The sequence below is a fragment of the Salvelinus namaycush genome, unplaced genomic scaffold, assembly GCF_016432855.1.
Source record: "Salvelinus namaycush isolate Seneca unplaced genomic scaffold, SaNama_1.0 Scaffold243, whole genome shotgun sequence".
Classification (NCBI taxonomy): Eukaryota; Metazoa; Chordata; class Actinopteri; order Salmoniformes; family Salmonidae; genus Salvelinus; species Salvelinus namaycush.
Window position 1 is genome coordinate 69,802 of NW_024059264.1, and position 22,620 is coordinate 92,421.

The window sequence follows — 22,620 nt, forward strand, 5'->3', positions numbered from 1 at the left end:
ACCCTGACACAGAGCTCCTCTAATCAATCACATTTTGATATGTCACATGTGCCGAATACAACAGCTCTAGCTCCCTCTTCTGGAACACATGGTAGTAGCGGTGAAACACAGGGCTGGGAGCGGGGCTGGGGGTAGTGCTGGAACTGGGAGCAGGGTTGGGGGTAGGGCTGGAACTGGGAGCAGGACTTGGGGTAGGGCTGGAACTGGGAGCAGGGTTGGGGGTAGGGCTGGAACTGGGAGCGGGGCTGGGGGGTAGGGCTGGAACTGGGAGCAGGGTTGGGGGTAGGGCTGGAACTGGGAGCGGGACTGGGGGTAGGGCTGGAACTGGGAGCAGGGTTGGGGGTAGGGCTGGAACTGGGAGCAGGGTTGGGGGTAGGGCTGGAACTGGGAGCAGGGTTGGGGGTAGGGCTGGAACTGGGAGTAGGGTTGGGGGTAGGGCTGGAACTGGGAGTAGGGTTGGGGGTAGGGCTGGAACTGGGAGCAGGGTTGGGGGTAGGGCTGGAACAGGGAGCAGGGTTGGGGGTAGGGCTGGAACTGGGAGCAGGGTTGGGGGTAGGGCTGGGAGCAGGGCTGGGGGTTGGGTTAAGGGTAAGGCTGGGGGAGGGCTGGGGGAGGCTGGGGGAGGGCTGGGCTGGGAGCAGGGCTGGGGGAGGGCTGGGCTGGGAGCAGGGCTGGGGGTAGGGCTGGGAGTAGGGGTGGGAGCAGGGCTGGGGGAGGGCTGGGAGCAGGGCTGGGGGTAGGGCTGGGAGTAGGGCTGGGGGGGGGGCTGGGCTGGGAGCAGGGCTGGGGGTAAGGCTGGGAGCAGGGCTGGGAATAAGGCTGGGGGGGTGCTGGGAGTAGGGCTGGGAGCAGGGCGGGGGGTAAGGCTGGGGCTGGGAGTAGGGCTGGGAATAAGGCTGGGGCTGGGAGTAGGGCTGGGGCTGGGAGCAGGGCTGGGGGTAGAGCTGGGGGTAGGGCTGGGAATAAGGCTGGGGGTAAGGCTGGGAGTAATTACTCCTTTCCCACAGTTTTCAGATTAAATAGTGAAAGGAATGTACACAACTACTGATTATAAAGCCCCCCATTACTGGCCTGCCTGTACACAAGCCTCATCGAGAGATTCATGAAGACATTTTCATCCTTATCAAAGCCATCCAATTTACTCCACATAATGAAAACCAGCAGTGGACAAATTACAGTCAGATTAGCGAGCCACAATAACTCACAGCATAGTAGGAGAGGCGAGAGTGAGGGAAATTGATAGCAGTAATAATCTTTTCAATAAAACTGTTGTTCGGAGGAGAAATGTAATTAAGCTTTATGAGTCATTCACTCTAGCCTATAAGGAGGGATCTGGGCTGGAGGAGAATTTCATATAGTCTCTTTCATCATGTGCAAGTGCAAACGCACACACGCACGCACGCACGCACGCACGCACGCACGCACGCACGCACACACACACACAAACACACACACACACACGCCAAAAAATGTACATTCCCTCTTGCTCATACACAGAGACAGACACACAAAGGTCAACATTCGCATTCAATTCAAAGTAGTGAAGTTATCACTATAAGAATGGCTGAGGGGGAGAAGAGTCTCTGCAGGTATCCTAATCCATTTTCACAAAAATAGTGTAGCGTTAATTACTGTAAATTGTCTTCATCAGGGTTCGCAAAGCTGAGAACATTTTGCAAAAAAGAGTCTGTGAAAAGCTTGTATGGTAGGCTAATTGAATTGAGAGAAGAGAGAGAGCCGCAGGGTCAATAAACAGAACTCTCTCTCCTCCATTGATAGTGTTAAAAGATGCGAGTATTTATAAACTACCCTCACAGACCCCCTTACCGCAATCACTTCCAGGTTGATGCCCAGGTAGTTTCCGTTCCCAGAGCCCACATCAGCGAGAATGGTTTCTGGTTCGAGGGAAGACAGGAAGTGACACACGCGTGGCTAGGGGGAGTGTCGAGTGATGCTGAAGGGACCAGCGATCCCCTTGTACATGTTGTGACCAATTTCCGCCTCCACACAGCAGGCGTCAGGCAGTACACACAGAGACACACAAAAACATCAATCCCATCTCCTTTACAAACCAAGAAGCTCACCGCAGTCACATGGTGTGCGGCACAACTTACGGAAGGTGAGAGAGGTCCTGGTGCCCCTCCCCTTAGGGTGAGGTTACTATGGTTAATGAGGTCAGAGGTCACTGCAGCAGGAGATTCTGGGTCACAGGCTGGCACCACGTCAAACTTCCTGGGGGTTATTAGTTGGTAGAGCATGGCACTTGCAACGCCAGGGTTGTGGGTTCGATTCCCACGGGGGAACAGTACTAACAAATATGAAAATGTATGCACTTACTGCAAGTCGCTCTGCATAAGAGTGTCTGCTAAATGACTAAAATGTAAATGTTTCCTGTAAAAAACACAGAAAACACACATTTTAAAGGATAGTTCACCCAAATTACAAAATGACATTGGTTTGATTACCCTGTAAGCAGTCTATGGACAAGGAATTTCTATCAGCATATTGATTGCCCTATGCACAGGGGTAATACACTCGATCACTGCTACTCTAACTTTCGTAATGCAAATCCGACCACGACGCCATCTTGCTCCTACTGTCTTATAGGCAGAAACTCAAACAGGATGTACCAGTGACTAGAACCATTCAATGCTGGTCTGACCAATTGCAATCCACACTTCAAGAATGTTCTGATCACACGGAATATGTTCTAGTCAGCCTCAGAGAACAACATCGACCTATACGCTGACTCGGTGAGTGAGTTTATAAAGAAGTGCATTGGAGATGTTGTACCCACTGTGACAATTAAAACCTACCCTAACCAGAAACCGTGGATGGATGGCAGAATTCGCGCAAAATTGAAAGCACGAACCACTGCATTTGGAAAGAGGAAAGAGGAAAGAGGTCTGGGAATATGGCTGAATATAAACAGTGTAGTTATTCCCTCCGCAAGGCAATCAAACAAGCGAAATGCCGGTACAGGGACAAAGTGGAGTCGCAAATCAACGGCTCAGACACAAGACGTATGTTGCAGGGTCTACAGGAAATCCCGGAATACAAAAAGAAAACCAGTCACGTCACAGACACCGACATCACGCTTCCAGACAAACTAAAAACCTTCTTTAACCGCTTTGACGATATTACAGTGCCACCATCGCGGCCAGCTAACAAGGACTGTGCCCCCCCTTTTCCTTCTCCATTGCTGACGTGAGTAAAACATTTAAACGTGTTAACCCTCGCAAGGTTGCTGGCCCAGACGGCATCCCTAGCCGCGTCCTCAGAGCATGCACAGACCAGCTGGCTGGTGTGTTTACGGACATATTCAATCTCTCCCTATCCCAGTCTGCTGTCCCCACATGCTTCAAGATGGCTACCGTTGTTCCTGTATCCAAGAAGGCAAAGATAACTTCTGTCATCATGAAGTGCTTCGAGAGACCAGTCAAGAATCTTATCGCCTCCACCTTACCGGCCACCATATACCCACTTCAGTTTGCATACCGCCCCAACAGGTCCACAGACAAGGTAATCGCCATCACACTGCACACTGCCCTATCCCATCTAGACAGGAGGAAAACCTATGTAAGAATGCTATTCATTGACTACAGCTCAGCATTCAACACCATAGTTCCCTCCAAGCTCATCATCAAGCTGGAGGCCCTGGGTCTCAACCCCGTCCTGTCAATTGGGTCCTGGACTTTCTGACGGGCCACCCCCAGGTGGTGAAGGTAGGAAACAACATCTCCACTTCGCTGACCCTCAACACTGGGGCCCCACAAGGGTGCGTGCTCAATCCCCTCCTGTATTCCCTGTTCACCCACAACTGCGTGGCCATGAACGCCTCCAACTCAATCATCAAGTTTGCAGACCACACAACAGTAGTGGGCTTGATTACCAACAACAACGAGACAGCCTTCAGGGAGGAGGTGAGGACACTCGGAGTGTGGTGTCAATATAACAACCTCAAACTCAAAGCCAACAAAACAAAGGACATGATCGTGGACTTCAGGAAACAGCAGAGGGAGTAGCCCCCTATCCACATCGAAGGGACAGCAGTGCAGAATGTGGAACGTTTTAAGGTCCTCGGCATACACATCACAGACAAACTGAAATGGTCCACCCACACAGACAGTGTGGTGAAGAAGGCGCAACAGTGCCTCTTCAACCTCAGGAGGCTGAAGAAATATGGCTTGTCACCCAAAACCTGACAAACTTTTACAGATGCACAATCGAGAGCATCCTGTCGAGCTGTATCACAGCCTGGTACGACAACTGCACCGCCCTCAACCGCAAATCTCTCCAGAGGGTGGTGCGGTCTGCACAATGCATCACCGGGGGCAAACTACCTGCCGTCCATGACACCTACAGCACCCGATGTCGCAGGAAGGCTAAAAAGATCATCAAGGACAACATCCACCCGAGCCACTGGCTGTTCACCCTGCTATCATCCAGAAGGTCAGGTCAGTACAGGTGCATCAAAGCTGGGACAGAGAGACTGAAAAACAGCTTCTATCTCAAGGCCATCAGACTGTTTTAAATAGCCATCACTAACTCAGAGGCTGCTGCCTACATTGAGACCAAATCACTGACCACTTTAATAAATTGATCACCAGTCACTTTAAACAATGCCACTTTAAATAATGTCACTTTAAAAATGTTTATATATGTTACATCATATGTATATACTGTATTTTATACCATCTATTGCACCTTGCCTATGCCGCTCGGCCATTGCTCATCCATATACTTTTTGTACATATTCTCATTTACCCCTTTAGATTTGTGTGTTTTAGGTAGTTGTTGGGAAATTGTTAGGTTACTTGTAAGATATTACTGCACTGTTGGAACTAGAAGCACAAGCATTTTGCTATACTCGCATTAACATCTGCTTACCATGTGTATGTGACCAATAACATTTGATCTGATTTGAAGGTATGACATCAATCCATGACTTGGTGTCCATGGCAATGTTTACACATACTAACACTTGTGGCAGAAATCCTGAAACCTTTACCCCCACTCTCTCTCCATCTCTGTCTCTCCTTCTCTCCATCTACATCTCTCTCTTAACAGTAAGTCCAAAAGTATCAGCTCTCTCTCTCCACAGCTCTATTTCTCCCTCCCCATCTCTCTCTGTTACTCCATTCTCATCTCCCCCCTCCATCTCTCTCGTACATGTGGGTCCATAGGTCTCTCCATCCCTCCCCATCTTGCTCTATCTCTCTCCCTCTCCCTCTCCCTCCATCCCTCATCTTGGTCTTTCTCTCCCTCCCCATCTCTCTCTCTCTCCCTCTCCATCTCTCCCTCCCTCAGCTCTCTTTCCCCATCACCCAAATTACAAAATTACATTGGTTTCCTTACCTTGTAAGCCGTCTATGGACAAGGTCTCTCCATCCCATCGCTCTCTCTCCATCCGCCCATCTCTCTCTCTCTCCATCCCTCATCACTCTCTCTCCCTCCCCATCTCTCCCACCCCCAGCTCTCTTTCCCCATCACTCTCCATCCCTCATCTCTCTCTCTATCCCTCCCCCACCTCTCTTTCTCTCCCCCTCCCCCATTGCTCTCTCTCCCTCTCCCCCCACCTCTCTCCCCCTCCCACCTCTCTCTCTCGCTCCCTTCCCCATTGCTCTTTCCCTTGCCATCTCTCTCTCTCTCACTCTCTCTCTCTCTCCCCCATCTCTCTCCCTCCCCATCTCTCTCTTTCACCCATCTCTCTCTCCATCCCATCCCTTCGCTCTCTCTCCCTCCCCCAACTCTCCCTCTCTCCATCCCTCATCACTCTCGCTACCTCCCCATCTCTCTCTCTCTCCCTCCCTTCCCCTCTCTCTCTTTCACCCATCTCTCTTTCCCTCCCCCAACTCTCTCTCTCTGTCTCCCATCTCTCCCTCCCCTATCATTCTCACTCCCTCCCCCATCTCTCTCCCTTCCCTTCCTCTCCCTCCCATCTCCCCCCCCCCCCTCCCCCATTTCAGTGGTGGCAACACCACAGGAGCGCCCTTCATGATGATGGAAATCCATCACTGTCTGCAATGAGAGAGAGCGAGAGATGGAGTGAGGGAGGGATGGTGAGAGAGAGATAGAGCTAGAGAAAGAAGAGAGAGAGAATGACAGGATATAATGGAACTTCAGACACTGCTGCACCTGTGTGCTACATAGCAGGAACAGATCACAACGTTCTACACCACTTTCTCTTCCATCAAATCACAGGCCCTATTGATATAGACATGCGAATGCACACGATCTGGGCTCTCTTCCTCCTCTCAGATCCTCCGAGGAGTATTAACCTATCAATGGAGCCGCTCGGCTGTGACCAAATCAATCCAGAACCAGACAGCTTTGTTACGCTTCAACGCTCAACAATTAATCACACGCACGTGCGCGCACACACACACACACACACACACACACACACACACACACACACACACACACACACACACACACACACACACACACACACACACACACACACACACACACACACACACATACACACACACACCAATTGAATAGAAAAACAGCTCGATGTTTACTGATTCATTACGATTGCCTGACGACTTCCTGTTAAATTATTACTGCAGAGGAAACGAAGATATCTTCAAGTAGGCCTAATCTATCACTCTAGATAACCTAATGCACTATGTCAGAAATAATAACACAGTATAATCCTACAACTATCAGTTACAACACTCTATTTATTTCTACTGAAGAAACAAAGACCCTCAAGACCGCCTACTACTTCATTACAAAACATAGACGTTCCTCACAACACTTCATCACAAAGACATTACAAACCATTTCAGTATCACAAACGATCACTCATCACTGCCTACTTCCCCACAGCTTCAGAGACAAGGATATCTACAGTGTCTATTATAGATATAACAAACCGTGACACAATGGGTAGACATTGTTATAGAAATACACTATATGGAATGTGTGAATACTGGGATAAAATGGGTTTCGTACTTGAAAATGGCTTAATTCAAAGATAATGTTACTGTAACTAATCTGATGTACGTATGATGTGTGCTGTACCTGCCAGACCATTTTTCATTTTTTGTTTGTGTGTTCTTAAATAAAAAGAAAGTATTAAAAAAAAGAGAATCTAGGTATAACAGTTATTTCCCATATTTCCCATATTGAGAAGTTCCTTATCATTTTGTTAGACACGTAGACAAGATCCCGGTGCACTCTGTCTGTCTGTAATTGATCTTGTGTAAGAGAGGCTGTTGCTAATGGCACCCTGGAACGGAACAGATGAGGTGTCGCATATAAAGCCACCCCCCTCTACCCCTGCCGCATCTGAAGCAGCCGCCCTATCAGCATGTCACAGTAAAAGCTGCCCCCGCCTGTCAACCAGTCATGTACTGACAGTGTCTCCCTAGTAGCTGTGACAGGGAACAACGTCACACAAACATATGAGATATTGGGACCTCATTTTCCATTCCCCCCTTTCCTCTTTCTCCATCTGTCTTTGTATTTCTTTCATTAATTCACCATGAATGAAAAAAAGAGACGCACCATCAACTCGGTCTATAAGAAGGAACTCTCCACGGTAGTTTGTATGTGTGTGGGTCTCTTGTGGGATACTAAACATAATTGTGAGGGCCTCTCCAGCAGAGAAAGGACTTAAATATAACTAACCCTCCCATTAGACGGGAAAACCTTAATACAAAGACGTGAGCACACAAAATCACACCTCCTTATCCTCAAACCTTTCAATTAGACTCCTACAGTAGCACTCTCACAGAAACTCTGAAAAGCTTTTTCACTGCAGTGGTAGAGAGAGAGAGAGAGGAGAGAGAGAAAGAAAGAGGGGAGAGAGACCGAGACAGAGAGACCGAGACAGAGAGACCGAGACAGGGAGACCGAGACAGGGAGACCGAGACAGAGAGACCGAGACAGAGAGACCAAGACAGGGAGACCGAGACAGGGAGACCGAGACAGAGAGACCGAGACAGAGAGACCGAGACAGAGACAGGGAGACCGAGACAGAGAGACCGAGACAGGGAGACCGAGACAGAGAGACCGAGACAGAGAGACCGAGACAGAGAGACCGAGACAGGGAGACCGAGACAGGGAGACCGAGACAGAGAGACCGAGACAGGGAGACCGAGACAGGGAGACCGAGACAGAGAGACCGAGACAGGGAGACCGAGACAGAGAGACCGAGACAGGGAGACCGAGACAGAGAGACCGAGACAGGGAGACCGAGACAGGAAGACCGAGACAGGGACACCGAGAAAGAGAGACCGAGACAGGGAGACCGAGACAGAGAGACCGAGACAGAGAGACCGAGACAGAGAGACCGAGACAGGGAGACCAAGACAGAGAGACCGAGACAGAGAGACCGAGACAGAGAGACCGAGACAGAGAGACAGAGACAGGGAGACCGAGACAGAGAGACCGAGACAGGGAGACACCGAGACGAGACAGAGAGACCAAGACAGGGAGAACGAGACAGGGAGACCGAGACAGAGAGACCGAGACAGGGAGACACCGAGACGAGACAGAGAGACCAAGACAGGGAGACCGAGACAGGGAGACCGAGACAGAGAGACGGAGACAGAGAGACGGAGACAGGGAGACACCGAGACGAGACAGAGAGACCAAGACAGGGAGACCGAGACAGGGAGACCGAGACAGAGAGACGGAGACAGAGAGACCGAGACAGGGAGACACCGAGACGAGACAGAGAGACCAAGACAGGGAGAACGAGACAGGGAGACCGAGACAGAAACAGGGTGGGCAGAAGAGAGAGGATGGGGGACAGGGAACAGACAATGTTCTGTGAGGAAAGAAAGCAAATCGAAGCCATTTACGTCCCCATCATCAACCCTACCCTCACAGTCCCCGTCCCCCAGTCCCCATCATCTACCCTACCCTCAGTCTCCGTTCCCCCGTCCCCATCATCAACCCTACCCTCATCATCAACCCTACCCTCATCATCTACCCTACCCTCACTGTCCCCGTCTCCCCGTCCCATCATCTACCCTACCCTCACTGTTCCCATCCCCCATCATCTACCCTACCCTCACAGTCCCCGTCCCCCAGTCCCCATCATCTACCCTACCCTCAGTCTCCGTTCCCCCGTCCCCATCATCAAACCTACCCTCATCATCTACCCTACCCTCACAGTCTCCGTCCCACGTCCCCATCATCTACCCTACCCTCATAATCTACCTTATCCTCACTGTCCCCGTCCCCCTGTCCGCATCATCTACCCTAGCATCACAGTCCCCATCCCCCCGTCCTCATCATCTTCCCGAACCTCATTATCTACCCTACACTCACAGTCCCCGTCCCCATCATCTACCCTATCCTCACAGTCCCCGTCCCCCTGTACCCATCATCTACCCTACCTCACAGTCTCCGTCCCACGTCCCCATCATCTACCCTACCCTCATAATCTACCCTACTCTACCCTACCCTCACTGTTCCTGTCCCCCATCCCCATCATCAACCCTACCCTCACCGTCCCTGTCCCCCGTCCCCATCATCAACCCTACCCTCACAGTCCCTGTCCCCCGTCCACATCATCTAACCTACCCTCACTCTCCCTGTCCCCCGTCCCCATCATCAACCCTACCCTCACAGTCTCTGTCCCCCGTCCACATCATCAACCCTACCCTCACAGTCCCTGTCCCCCGTCCACATCATCTACCCTACCCTCATCATCTACCCTACCCTCATCATCTACCCTACCCTCATTATCTACCCTACCCTCACAGTCCCTGTCCCCCGTCCTCATCATCAACCCTACCCTCACAGTCCCTGTCCCCCGTCCACATCATCTACCCTACCCTCACAGTCCCTGTCCCCCGTCCACATCATCTACCCTACCCTCATCATCTACCCTACCCTCATCATCTATCCTACCCTCATTATCTACCCTACCCTCATCATCTACCCTACCCTCATCATCTACCCTACCCTCATCATCTACGCTACCCTCATTATCTACCCTACCCCCACAGGCCCCGTACCCCGTCCCCATCAACTATCTGTTGATGGAATTTATATGTTTAAATGAATGATTAGAATATTCCCACTCTGAAACCATATAATTGTATGAAATTGATTAGAATCATAAAATTATTATTTATGATGTGTGTAGTTTTAGTCAGAATTAGGGTAAAACAATATATCTGTACAATATGTCTCTATAGTACCTTAAAGACAGACTGTCTGAGCAAAATTTCTGTCTCTATAGTATCTTAAACACAGACTGTCTGAGCAAAATTCGGTGCCGACCTTGGCTAGGGGCCACTGAGAGCTTTGGGAGAGGGCAGGGAGTACTTCTCACGGTCCCTAATCTTTGTCGGCTGGGTAGTGATACAGTATGTGCGTATGATACCTACTGTTGGTGTGTATGTATGTGCGTATGATACCTACTGTTGGTGTGTATGTATGTGCGTATGATATCTACTGTTGGTGTGTATGTATGTGCGTATGATACCTACTGTTCGTGTGTATGTATGTGCGTATGATATCTACTGTTGGTGTGTATGTATGTGCGTATGATACCTACTGTTCGTGTGTATGTATGTGCGTATGATACCTACTGTTGGTGTGTATGTATGTGCGTATGATATCTACTGTTGGTGTGTAAGTATGTGCGTATGATACCTACTGTTTGTGTGTATGTATGTGCGTATGATACCTACTGTTGCTGTGGAAGTATGTGCGTATGATACCTACTGTTTGTGTGGAAGTATGTGCGTATGATACCTACTGTTGGTGTGGAAGTATGTGCGTATGATACCTACTGTTTGTGTGTATGTATGTGCGTATGATACCTACTGTTGGTGTGGAAGTATGTGCGTATGATACCTACTGTTGGTGTGGAAGTATGTGCGTATGATACCTACTGTTGGTGTGGAAGTATGTGCGTATGATACCTACTGTTGGTGTGGAAGTATGTGCGTATGATACCTACTGTTTGTGTGGAAGTATGTGCGTATGATACCTACTGTTGGTGTGTATGTATGTGCGTATGATACCTACTGTTCGTGTGTATGTATGTGCGTATGATACCTACTGTGTGTGTGGAAGTATGTGCGTATGATACCTACTGTTGGTGTGTAAGTATGTGCGTATGATACCTACTGTTTGTGTGTATGTATGTGCGTATGATACCTACTGTTCGTGTGTATGTATGTGCGTATAATACCTACTGTTTGTGTGGAAGTATGTGCGTATGATACCTACTGTTGGTGTGGAAGTATGTGCGTATGATACCTACTGTTCGTGTGTATGTATGTGCGTATGATACCTACTGTGTGTGTGGAAGTATGTGCGTATGATACCTACTGTTGGTGTGTAAGTATGTGCGTATGATACCTACTGTTGGTGTGTAAGTATGTGCGTATGATACCTACTGTTCGTGTGTATGTATGTGCGTATGATACCTACTGTTGGTGTGTATGTATGTGCGTATGATACCTACTGTTGGTGTGGAAGTATGTGCGTATGATACCTACTGTTTGTGTGTATGTATGTGCGTATGATACCTACTGTTCGTGTGTATGTATGTGCGTATAATACCTACTGTTTGTGTGGAAGTATGTGCGTATGATACCTACTGTTGGTGTGGAAGTATGTGCGTATGATACCTACTGTTTGTGTGTATGTATGTGCGTATGATACCTACTGTTTGTGTGGAAGTATGTGCGCCGCTATAAAATGGATGTCTTGGTATTGTGGACTTCAGAACGTTCTCGTGAATAAACATTTGACTATTGAAGGCTGGGCCTCTGTCTGTTTTCATTTCAACCAGTATCTTACAAATTCTGGGTTGCAGACTGAGTAGTTAATTGAAGTTCAGTTTATGAACATTGAGAACATAATTCTCTTAACACTATCCTACACTCACAGTCCCCGTTCCCCTGTCCTCATAATCTAACCTACCCTCACAGTCCCCGTTCCCCCTGTCCTCATCATTTAACCTACCCTCACAGTCCCCGTTCCCCTGTCCTCATAATCTATCCTACACTCACAGTCCCCGTCCCCCTGTCCTCATAATCTAACCTACCCTCACAGTCCCCGTTCCCCTGTCCTCATCATCTAACCTACCCTCATAGTCCCCGTTCCCCTGTCCTCATCATCTACCCTACCCTCATAGTCCCCGTTCCCCTGTCCTCATCATCTAACCTACCCTCATAGTCCCCGTTCCCCTGTCCTCATCATCTACCCTACCCTCATAGTCCCCGTCCCCCTGTCCTCATCATCTACCCTACCCTCATAGTCCCCGTTCCCCTGTCCTCATCATCTAACCTACCCTCATAGTCCCCGTTCCCCTGTCCTCATCATCTAACCTACCCTCATAGTCCCTGTTCCCCTGTCCTCATCATCTACCCTACCCTCATAGTCCCCGTTCCCCTGTCCTCATCATCTAACCTACCCTCATAGTCCCCGTCCCCCTGTCCTCATCATCTACCCTACCCTCATAGTCCCCGTTCCCCTGTCCTCATCATCTAACCTACCCTCAGAGTCCCCGTTCCCCTGTCCTCATCATCTACCCTACCCTCACAGTCCCCGTCCCCCTGTCCTCATCATCTAACCTACCCTCATAGTCCCCGTCCCCCGTCCCTATCATCCACCCTACCCTCACAGTCCCCGTTCCCCTGTCCTCATCATCTAACCTACCCTCACAGTCCCCGTTCCCCTGTCCCAAACATCTACCCTACCCTCACTGTCCCTGTCCCCCATCCCCATTATCTACCCTAACATCACTGTCCACATCCCCCTGTCCCCATTATCTACCTTACCCTCACAGTCCCCGTCCCCCGTCCCCATCATCTATCTTACCTTCGTCCCCATCATCTACCCTACCCCCACAGTCCCCGTTCCCCTGTCCTCATCATCTACCCTACCCTCACAGTCCCCGTACCCCCTATCCTCATCATCTACTCTACCCTCACTGTCCCCGTCCCCCTACCCTCACTGTCCCCATCCCCCCGTCCCCTGAACACACACACACACACACACACACACACACACACACACACACACACACACACACACACACACACACACACACACACACACACACACACACACACACACACACACACACAATGTAGATGTACCATAGCCCCCAGGCTGAGGGAGAGGATGAGGTCTTCAAAGGCAGTGTGAATGTCAACATGAGGAGGAATACCTGACAACAAGAACACAAATAAACCATTGCCTCAATGGTATAACTTTAAACACCAGCACTACTAACATTAGTTATCCAAACACCAACAAGTATAACGGTTTATAAATGACCTCTGAATAACTGACATGAGGGTTGTGTTCAGTTCCAGTTCAACACACTAGTTTGATTCCACAACAGCATTGCTTCTGCCTTTATTGTCCTCCACGTTCTGACTGCAGAGCTCTGCCTCCCCTGTGTGGTTAAGGAGAGTACTACAGCTACTGGATGAGATGAGATTACACTCACCTTGTCCAGAATGGTACTGGTTCACAGTCAGCTGGTCTGGCATGACGTCTGTGTGTCTGTGCCTCACACACTTCTCCAGCACAGGGACACACACCTGGAGAAGACCTGGGAACACGACCACAAACATTCAGATTATATTCACTGAGAGTATATTCCAACACTGCAACCATGGTCATAGGGACTGAGAGACACAAACACATCCAGGTAACGGTTTGTTTTTGTCCACAATGTTGTTTTGTTGTAGCGAAACTAGTAACCATAATGCTTCACTCTTCTGTGCCTCAGGGCTTTCTGCAATGAAAGACAAGCAAGTTAAACAACAGCCATCAGCCAGTGATTCACACCTGCACAGCCACTGACAGTTGGTTGATTGGTTGCCTGGGGACCAGACGGTGAATTTCTAATACACCATCTGGAACACTTTTTGCAATTTAGCAGATGTTCTTATCGAAAGCGACTTATATGAACATTTAGTGTTAAATGCCATGCTCAAGGGCACGTCAGATTTTTCACCTCGTCGGCTCGGGGACTCCAACCAGCGACCTGTCGGTTCCTGGTCTTAACTGCTAGGCTACCAGTACCTGCCGTGTGACAGTGTTTGATTCTGGAAATAGTCCTCTACAAGCTGAAATGTTGAATAAAACTTTGCCGATTGTCCGTGGTATTGGTGCCTCGGCAGCTCTAATGACTTTTAATAACACTTCTAGCTTCGTGTGGGTTAACTTTTTTTTTAATCACAGATAGGACACATAGAAATTAATTTCCTTAGGCATTAATCATGGAAAAATATTTTTTATTTTATTGTGACACGGCATCAGTGAGAGTAGAATTAGAATTGGTCGACTGTGGTACTAGGATGGAGCTAATATGGCGTATTTTTTATGCAAGTTCCTTAAATATGCTGAGAATGTTCCAAAGCCAAGCAACTATCCTGCACCATTCCGGGAAGGTTGTGGGAAGGTTGTGGGAAGGTTGTATGCAAAATGACCACAGGACAAGCGTGCTCTCACCAAGCTTTAAGAAACATATGGTTCTCAGAACGTTATGTGCTAGCCTAGGATGCTTCTGTTCTGTCCCATCACTATCTTCAGAGTAATATGGGGTACAGGATATGGACTCATCCATGCTGTGCATTCGGGAGCAGTGGTGTGTGTATATCTCTCTCTCTTTCTATCTTTCTCTTTCTCTCTTTCTCTCTTTCTCTCTCTCTCTTTCCCTCTTTCTCTCGTGAATTTATACAGATTCACTATTTGCATTCTCCTCCAGTTAGTGTGTGTGTCTGAGGTCCACTTGGCTCTGCGCCTCTGACAGATACATATTTCTATAAGAGGAGTCCAAAATAGAGAAAACAGGATTACCACCAAATTCATGAGACATGGGGATGTCAACAGACCCCCACCACCATTCCATGATGAGACATGGGGATGTCAACAGGCCCCCACCACCATTCCATGATGAGACATGGGGATGTCAACAGGCCCCGACCACCATTCCATGATGAGACATGGGGATGTCAACAGGCCCCGACCACCATTCCAGATGAGACATGGGGATGTCAACAGGCCCCGACCACCATTCCATGATGAGACATGGGGATGTCAACAGGCCCCGACCACCATTCCAGATGAGACATGGGGATGTCAACAGGCCCCGACCACCATTCCATGATGAGACATGGGGATGTCAACAGGCCCCGACCACCATTCCATGATGAGACATGGGGATGTCAACAGGCCCCGACCACCATTCCAGATGAGACATGGGGATGTCAACAGGCCCCACCACCATTACATGATGAGACATGGGGATGTCAACAGGCCCCGACCACCATTCCATGATGAGACATGGGGATGTCAACAGGCCCTGACCACCATTCCACGATGAGACATGGGGATGTCAACAGGCCCCGACCACCATTCCATGATGAGACATGGGGATTTCAACAGGCCCTGACCACCATTCCATGATGAGACATGGGGATGTCAACAGGCCCCGACCACCATTCCATGATGAGACATGGGGATGTCAACAGGCCCTGACCACCATTCCAGATGAGACATGGGGATGTCAACAGGCCCCGACCACCATTCCAGATGAGACATGGGGATGTCAACAGGCCCCACCACCATTCCATGATGAGACATGGGGATGTCAACAGGCCCCGACCACCATTCCATGATGAGACATGGGGATGTCAACATGCCCCGACCACCATTCCATGATGAGACATGGGGATGTCAACAGGCCCCGACCACCATTCCATGATGAGACATGGGGATGTCAACAGGCCCCGACCACCATTCCAGATGAGACATTGGGATGTCAACAGGCCCCGACCACCATTCCACGATGAGACATGGGGATGTCAACAGGCCCCGACCACCATTCCAGATGAGACATGGGGATGTCAACAGGCCCCGACCACCATTCCAGATGAGACATGGGGATGTCAACAGGCCCTACCACCATTCCATGATGAGACATGGGGATGTCAACAGGCCCCGACCACCATTCCATGATGAGACATGGGGATGTCAACAGGCCCCGACCACCATTCCAGATGAGACATGTGGATGTCAACAGGCCCCACCACCATTACATGATGAGACATGGGGATGTCAACAGGCCCCGACCACCATTCCATGATGAGACATGGGGATGTCAACAGGCCCCGACCACCATTCCAGATGAGACATGGGGATGTCAACAGGCCCCGACCACAATTCCAGATGAGACATGGGGATGTCAACAGGCCCCGACCACCATTCCACGATGAGACATGGGGATGTCAACAGGCCCCGACCACCATTCCACGATGAGACATGGGCATGTCAACAGGCCCCGACCACCAATCCATGATGAGACATGGGGATGTCAACAGGCCCCGACCACCATTCCATGATGAGACATGGGGATGTCAACAGGCCCTGACCACCATTCCAGATGAGACATGGGGATGTCAACAGGCCCTGACCACCATTCCAGATGAGACATGGGGATTTCAACAGGCCCCGACCACCATTCCATGATGAGACATTTGGATGGCAACAGGCCCCGACCACCATTCCATGATGAGACATGGGGATGGCAACAGGCCCTGACCACCATTCCACGATGAGACATGGGGATGTCAACAGGCCCCGACCACCATTCCACGATGAGACATGGGGATGTCAACATGCCCCGACCACCATTCCATGATGAGACATGGGGATGTCAACAGGCCCCGACCACCATTCCAGATGAGACATGGGGATGTCAACAGGCCCCGACCACAATTCCAGATGAGACATGGGGATGTCAACAGGCCCCGACCACCATTCCATGATGAGACATGGGTATGTCAACAGGCCCTGACCACCATTCCATGATGAGACATGGGGATTTCAACAGGACCTGACCACCATTCCATGATGAGACATGGGGATGTCAACAGGCCCCGACCACCATTCCACGATGAGACATGGGGATGTCAACAGGCCCCGACCACCATTCCACGATGAGACATGGGGATGTCAACAGGCCCTGATCACCAATCCATGATGAGACATGGGGATTTCAACAGGCCCTGACCACCATTCCATGATGAGACATGGGGATGTCAACAGGCCCCGACCACCATTCCATGATGAGACATGGGGATGTCAACAGGCCCCGACCACCATTCCATGATGAGACATGGGGATGTCAACAGGCCCCGACCACCATTCCACGATGAGACATGGGGATGTCAACAGGCCCCGACCACCATTCCAGATGAGACATGGGGATGTCAACAGGCCCCGACCACCATTCCACGATGAGACATGGGGATGTCAACAGGCCCTGACCACCATTCCATGATGAGACATGGGGATTTCAACAGGCCCTGACCACCATTCCATGATGAGACATGGGGATGTCAACAGGCCCCGACCACCATTCCATGATGAGACATGGGGATGTCAACAGGCCCCGACCACCATTCCAGATGAAACATGGGGATGTCAACAGACCCCGACCACCATTCCAGATGAGACATGGGGATGTCAACAGGCCCCGACCACCATTCCACGATGAGACATGGGTATGTCAACAGGCCCTGATCACCAATCCATGATGAGACATGGGGATTTCAACAGGCCCTGACCACCATTCCATGATGAGACATGGGGATGTCAACAGGCCCCGACCACCATTCCATGATGAGACATGGGGATGTCAACAGGCCCCGACCACCATTCCAGATGAAACATGGGGATGTCAACAGGCCCTGACCACCATTCCATGATGAGACATGGGGATGTCAACAGGCCCCGACCACCATTCCATGATGAGACATGGGGATGTCAACAGGCCCCGACCACCATTCCAGATGAGACATGGGGATGTCAACAGGCCCTGACCACCATTCCACGATGAGACATGGGGATGTCAACAGGCCCCGACCACCATTCCAGATGAGACATGGGGATGTCAACAGGCCCCGACCACCATTCCAGATGAGACATGGGGATGTCAACAGGCCCTACCACCATTCCATGATGAGACATGGGGATGTCAACAGGCCCCGACCACCATTCCATGATGAGACATGGGGATGTCAACAGGACCCGACCACCATTCCAGATGAGACATGGGGATGTCAACAGGCCCGACCACCATTACATGATGAGACATGGGGATGTCAACAGGCCCCGACCACCATTCCATGATGAGACATGGGGATGTCAACAGGCCCCGACCACCATTCCAGATGAGACATGGGGATGTCAACAGGCCCCGACCACAATTCCAGATGAGACATGGGGATGTCAACAGGCCCCGACCACCATTCCACGATGAGACATGGGGATGTCAACAGGCCCCGACCACCATTCCACGATGAGACATGGGCATGTCAACAGGCCCTGATCACCAATCCATGATGAGACATGGGGATGTCAACAGGACCTGACCACCATTCCAGATGAGACATGGGTATGTCAACAGGCCCTGACCACCATTCCATGATGAGACATGGGGATGTAAACAGGCCCCGACCACCATTCCACGATGAGACATGGGGATGTCAACAGGCCCCGACCACCATTCCACGATGAGACATGGGGATGTCAACAGGCCCTGACCACCATTCCACGATGAGACATGGGGATTTCAACAGGCCCTGACCACCATTCCATGATGAGACATGGGGATGTCAACAGGCCCCGACCACCATTCCACGATGAGACATGGGGATGTCAACAGGCCCCGACCACCATTCCAGATGAGACATGGGGATGTCAACAGGCCCCGACCACCATTCCACGATGAGACATGGGGATGTCAACAGGCCCCGACCACCATTCCAGATGAGACATGGGGATGTCAACAGGCCCTGACCACCATTCCATGATGAGACATGGGGATGTCAACAGGCCCCGACCACCATTCCATGATGAGACATGGGGATGTCAACAGGCCCCGACCACCATTCCAGATGAGACATGGGGATGTCAACAGGCCCCGACCACCATTCCACGATGAGACATGGGGATGTCAACAGGCCCCGACCACCATTCCAGATGAGACATGGGGATGTCAACAGGCCCCGACCACCATTCCAGATGAGACATGGGGATGTCAACAGGCCCCGACCACCATTCCATGATGAGACATGGGGATGTCAACAGGCCCTACCACCATTCCATGATGAGACATGGGGATGTCAACAGGCCCCGACCACCATTCCACGATGAGACATGGGCATGTCAACAGGCCCCGACCACCATTCCAGATGAGACATGGGGATGTCAACAGGCCCCACCACCATTCCATGATGAGACATGGGGATGTCAACAGGCCCTGACCACCATTCCAGATGAGACATGGGGATTTCAACAGGCCCCGACCACCATTCCATGATGAGACATGGGGATGGCAACAGGCCCCGACCACCATTCCATGATGAGACATGGGGATGTCAACAGGCCCTGACCACCATTCCAGATGAGACATGGGGATGTCAACAGGCCCCGACCACAATTCCAGATGAGACATGGGGATGTCAACAGGCCCCGACCACAATTCCATGATGAGACATGGGGATGTCAACAGGCCCTGACCACCATTCCATGATGAGACATGGGTATGTCAACAGGCCCTGACCACCATTCCATGATGAGACATGGGGATGTCAACAGGCCCCGACCACCATTCCACGATGAGACATGGGGATGTCAACAGGCCCCGACCACCATTCCACGATGAGACATGGGCATGTCAACAGGCCCCGACCACCATTCCAGATGAGACATTGGGATTTCAAGAGGCCCTGACCACCATTCCATGATGAGACATGGGGATGTCAACAGGCCCCGACCACCATTCCATGATGAGACATGGGGATGTCAACAGGCCCCGACCACCATTCCAGATGAGACATGGGGATGTCAACAGGCCCTGACCACCATTCCATGATGAGACATGGGGATGTCAACAGGCCCCGACCACCATTCCATGATGAGACATGGGGATGTCAACAGGCCCCGACCACCATTCCAGATGAGACATGGGGATGTCAACAGGCCCCGACCACCATTCCACGATGAGACATGGGGATGTCAACAGGCCCCGACCACCATTCCAGATGAGACATGGGGATGTCAACAGGCCCCGACCACCATTCCAGATGAGACATGGGGATGTCAACAGGCCCCACCACCATTCCATGATGAGACATGGGGATGTCAACAGGCCCCGACCACCATTCCATGATGAGACATGGGGATGTCAACAGGCCCCGACCACCATTCCAGATGAGACATGTGGATGTCAACAGGCCCCACCACCATTACATGATGAGACATGGGGATGTCAACAGGCCCCGACCACCATTCCATGATGAGACATGGGGATGTCAACAGGCCCTGACCACCATTCCACGATGAGACATGGGGATGTCAACAGGCCCCGACCACCATTCCATGATGAGACATGGGTATGTCAACAGGCCCTGACCACCATTCCATGATGAGACATGGGGATTTCAACAGGCCCTGACCACCATTCCATGATGAGACATGGGGATGTCAACAGGCCCCGACCACCATTCCATGATGAGACATGGGGATGTCAACAGGACCCGACCACCATTCCAGATGAGACATGGGGATGTCAACAGGCCCTGACCACCATTCCAGATGAGACATGGGGATTTCAACAGGCCCCGACCACCATTCCATGATGAGACATGGGGATGTCAACAGGCCCCGACCACCATTCCATGATGAGACATGGGGATGTCAACAGGACCTGACCACCATTCCAGATGAGACATGGGGATGTCAACAGGCCCCGACCACAATTCCAGATGAGACATGGGGATGTCAACAGGCCCCGACCACAATTCCATGATGAGACATGGGTATGTCAACAGGCCCCGACCACCATTCCATGATGAGACATGGGGATGTCAACAGGCCCTGACCACCATTCCAGATGAGACATGGGGATGTCAACAGGCCCCGACCACAATTCCAGATGAGACATGGGGATGTCAACAGGCCCCGACCATAATTCCATGATGAGACATGGGTATGTCAACAGGCCCTGACCACCATTCCATGATGAGACATGGGTATGTCAACAGGCCCCGACCACCATTTCATGATGAGACATGGGGATGTAAACAGGCCCCGACCACCATTCCACGATGAGACATGGGGATGTCAACAGGCCCCGACCACCATTCCACGATGAGACATGGGTATGTCAACAGGCCCTGACCACCATTCCATGATGAGACATGGGGATTTCAACAGGCCCTGACCACCATTCCATGATGAGACATGGGGATGTCAACAGGCCCCGACCACCATTCCATGATGAGACATGGGGATGTCAACAGGCCCCGACCACCATTCCAGATGAGACATGGGTATGTCAACAGGCCCTGACCACCATTCCATGATGAGACATGGGGATGTCAACAGGCCCCGACCACCATTCCAGATGAGACATGGGGATGTCAACAGGCCCCACCACCATTCCATGATGAGACATGGGGATGTCAACAGGCCCCGACCACCATTCCATGATGAGACATGGGGATGTCAACAGGCCCCGACCACCATTCCAGATGAGACATGGGGATGTCAACAGGCCCCGACCACCATTCCAGATGAGACATGGGGATGTCAACAGGCCCCGACCACCATTCCATGATGAGACATGGGGATGTCAACAGGCCCTGACCACCATTCCACGATGAGACATGGGGATGTCAACAGGCCCCGACCACCATTCCATGATGAGACATGGGTATGTCAACAGGCACTGACCACCATTCCATGATGAGACATGGGGATTTCAACAGGCCCTCACCACCATTCCATGATGAGACATGGGGATGTCAACAGGCCCCGACCACCATTCCATGATGAGACATGGGGATGTCAACAGGACCTGACCACCATTCCACGATGAGACATGGGGATGTCAACAGGCCCTGACCACCATTCCAGATGAGACATGGGGATGTCAACAGGCCCCGACCACCATTCCAGATGAGACATGGGGATGTCAACAGGCCCCGACCACAATTCCATGATGAGACATGGGGATGTCAACAGGCCCCGACCACCATTCCATGATGAGACATGGGTATGTCAACAGGCCCTGACCACCATTCCATGATGAGACATGGGGATGTCAACAGGCCCCGACCACCATTCCATGATGAGACATGGGGATGTCAACAGGCCCTGACTACCATTCCAGATGAGACATGGGGATTTCAACAGGCCCCGACCACCATTCCATGATGAGACATGGGGATGTCAAACAGGCCCCGACCACCATTCCATGATGAGACATGGGGATGTCAACAGACCTGACCACCATTCCAGATGAGACATGGGGATGTCAACAGGCCCCGACCACAATTCCAGATGAGACATGGGGATGTAACAGGCCCCGGACCGACCATTCCAGAATGACGGACATGTGGATGTCAACAGGCCCCACCACCATTACAATGATTGAGAACATGGGGGATGTCAACAGGCCCCACCACCATATCAATGATGAGACATGGGGAATCAACAGGCCCTGACCCCATTCACGCTGAGACATGGGATGTCACAGCCCGCCACATTTCCATGATTGAGACTGGGTATGTCACATAACAGGCCCTGACCAACCATTACCAT

At 51.1% G+C, this 22,620-nt stretch overlaps 1 pseudogene; it reads right to left on the reverse strand.

The window, feature by feature from the left end:
- Positions 1–23: 23 nt before the first annotated feature.
- LOC120038930 lies at positions 24–22,620 on the reverse strand (annotated as a pseudogene).